The 3,455-nt window shown below is 37.0% G+C and overlaps 1 non-coding gene across 1 annotated transcript; it reads right to left on the reverse strand.

The window, feature by feature from the left end:
- Positions 1-808: 808 nt before the first annotated feature.
- Positions 809-912, reverse strand: LOC112439204 (small nucleolar RNA U13). Its single transcript, XR_003027501.1, has one exon. It is a non-coding gene; the product is annotated as a small nucleolar RNA U13 (small nucleolar RNA).
- Between the last annotated feature and the right edge of the window lie 2,543 nt (positions 913-3,455).

The raw sequence follows: 3,455 nt of genomic DNA on the forward strand, positions 1-3,455 counted from the left end.
GTACATTTTAAGCTAAGAGACACATTTTTTCCCTGACACAGCCAATAGTATGTGAGAGTGAAGTAGGACTAGGTTAACAACCATAAAAAATCATATTTGAAAAAGGACAATGAGAAACACATGGATTTACTGGTGTGTAATTATCATAACCCAATACCAGAAATAATAAAATTATCTACTCTGAGAGTGGGATAAGTTTCTTCATTAGCCCATCTAGCAAATACTTACTTCGCTTTATGAAAGAAATTTGTTTCTCATTTCTCTCCCCACTCTTGGTTCTGAACTTTAAGAGATTTGATCTTAATCATTTTTTTCTTGTTTTTTTTTTCATGTCCAAACTGAAGTAATTCATATTCAAGATTCCCCATGATCCAGGAAAGCCACTGATGCTACAGCTATTTTCTTCACATTTCATATAAGAAGAAGGAGTAAAATTGGGAATTCCAGCGAAATGACATCTGCTTACATCTGTTGGCCATCTCTAGCTGCCAAGGAGACTGAAAAATATAGGGTTTTTTTTTTGGCCAAGTATGTTGTTTATCAGCACAAAATTATGGTGCTGTAAGTAAGATTGAATGGAAACATAAATATTGGCACAGTAACTAGTAATCTATGAAACAAAGCATAACATCAAATTAATCCTCTTTCTGCAACTGTGGTGTTCTCTTCCCATTTCCTGGTGAAGGCTTGGTAGCACCATCCACTCAATGAGCAACAGAAATCTCACAGTAATTTTTGATGTGTATTTTTCTCTCTCACCTCATATCCAATCATGAAAATATTCTCAGAATTCTCTCTCTTTTTATAATGTCAGCCAGATAATGTGCTGATAGCATAAGAAGGTTTGAGGAAGGCATGTCTCACACATGAGTCTGAAAACCTAATCATCACACTTGTGAACCACAAAAAGATCTCTCAGGATGCTTAACTACCTTCAACTTGGGTCCTTTAACTGCATGACACTCTAGCTCCAGCTACATGTTTTTTCCTTGCACTTTCAATCCAAAACATTAAAACCTATCAGATATATTCATGATCAGTTTCTCATTAGTTTCTTGATCCTTTGCAATCTGTTTTCTATTGCTTTTCTCCAGTCTGAACACCCCTTAAAAAGGTATTCAAGGACATCGACTTGCTAAATCAAGTAAAACTTCTAATTTTCATTTTATTCATTCTCACTGAAGCTTAAGGCTCTATTGCTCACCTCCACCATCTTGAACCCCTTTTATCCTTTTGACTCCACTTTTACCATCCATTCTTTCTTCCTTCCTATAACTTTATAGGAACTCCTCTTTCTCTTCTATGTCAATTAACTCACCTGTATTTAGGATACTATTTATTATTATTGCCTTAGAAACTATAAATAATCATCTCTCTCCTTTATATTTGACCACTTTATATAAAATAGGTTAATCCCAATGATATTCAAATATCCTGTATTAAGCAGAGTGGCTCTCAAAAGATGTCCATGCCCTGATCCCTAGAATGTATGTGTACATTAGATAAACTAGAATGGATTTTCCAATGTAAATAAGGTTATAGATCTTAAAATAAGATGATTATATCGTATTATCTGGTTGGCCCAGTCTAATCACATAAATCCTTAAAGGAAAGGAAGGAGTGTAGTGGAATAAAACAATGGAGTTTAGAAGTGTAAAAGAGATTTGACCTGGACGACCTGGAAGGGCTAAATGGAAAGCATGCGAAGAAATGAAGACAACCCCTGGGAGCAAAAATTTGCTCCCAGCTGACAGAAAGGAAGTGAGAACCTGAGTCCTACAACATCGAGGAACAAAATTCAGCCAATACCCTGAATATGCTAAGAAGCGGATATTTCCTTAGAGGCTCCAGCCGGGAAAGCAGCCTTGCAAAAACTTAATTTCTGCCTCTCAGAGTTTTGACTTACAGATACTTTGTAATAATAAATTTATGTTGTTTTGAGCTGCTCAGTTTGTGGTAATTTGTCATGGCAATAATATAAAATTAACACACACAAAAAATACCTTATCATCTTAACACAAATAAAGGAAATTCTGGGTATTTGGAGCCTTAACATGGCTCTCCTCCACTCCCCAGCCAGACTTAGGTTATTTGCCTCTCCTGAGCCCAGTGGCTGCTGACACTTGCAGGCTATTAGGAGAGACTAGGCCTCAAGATTTGTGGAGGTCCCTTTAAAGAGTGATATAGGGGACAAGAAATTTCCTGCAATAAGGCTAAAAAGTCCAGAGGCTTTAATGGAAGAAAAAGCCTCCTGCCAGGAGCTGTTTGTGGGGGAATTAGTGGAATCTGGGCATAATGCCATAGCCTTCTGTGAGTGCCAGAATGCCAGAAAGATACTAAAAGTGCAAGCTGGGTCTCTCCAAAATGCCAAGGGGAAAAAAGCATGTTTGTCTTCTTTACATATAAAATAGGAAAGTATACAAAGACCCACAAGGGGAAAGATCTACTGCAACGGCCTTAAGCAGAAGCTAACACTTTGCCCTTAGTTCATAGATGCACAGTGTGCCCAGTCCTTTTGATTTTGTCTGACATTTATACATGAGTCCCAATATATCCAATAATTAAGTGCATAAATGAATGCATAAAAATGCATAAATGCATAAAAATCTGCTCTTTTGATAGGCTCCCCACATAGATAAAAAAGGGTCAGACTGAATAATCAAAACACATACCCATTAATGCAGAATTAGTAGGGAGAAGTGACCAAATCTTGGAATAAAAAAAAAAAACCAAATACTCAAGCACTTGAAAGTTATTTATTTTTAATTTTTAATGTTTATTTATTATTTATTTTAGAAACAGGGTTTTGCTTTTTTACCCAGGCTGGAGTGTAGTGGCATGATTTTGGCTCACTGTAGCCTCAACCTCCTGGGCTCAAGTGATCCTTCTGCCTCAGCCTCCTGAGTAGCTAGGATGACAGATGCATGGCACCATGCCTGGCTATTTTTTAGCTTTTAGTTTTTTGTAGAGATGGGGTCTTGCCATATTGCCTAGGCTGGTCTTGAACTCTTGGCCTTAAGCAATCCTCCTGTCTCAGACTCTGAAAGTGTTGGGATTAAGGGTGTGAGACACTGCACCTGGCCAAAAGTTCTAACTGCAACATTATAAAGTGCTCTGGGAGCATGGCAGCACACTAGTCAAATTCAGAAAATTCAGTTTATGAATTAAAGGAGAGTATGATCAAGATTGAATGCTGAATTAAATAATATAGAAGATCAGATGCAATAAATATCCCAAAGAACATACACGTAAAGTAAACAAAAGCTGTAACACTTACACAATAGATCCATGAGGCTGAATGTGACTAATAAGTTCTGATGGAGAAAAGGGAACAGGAGGAAAAGAGTAAGCAAACAACACAAGAAAATTTCTTTGAGCTAAGAGGTCTGAATTTGCAGGTCTAAAGTTTCTAACTGTAGTGACTTAGACAAGTGTTTATTTTTCTCACATTGGAA

This window comes from Pan paniscus, chromosome 13 (genome assembly GCF_029289425.2).
Source record: "Pan paniscus chromosome 13, NHGRI_mPanPan1-v2.0_pri, whole genome shotgun sequence".
Lineage (NCBI taxonomy): Eukaryota > Metazoa > Chordata > Mammalia > Primates > Hominidae > Pan > Pan paniscus.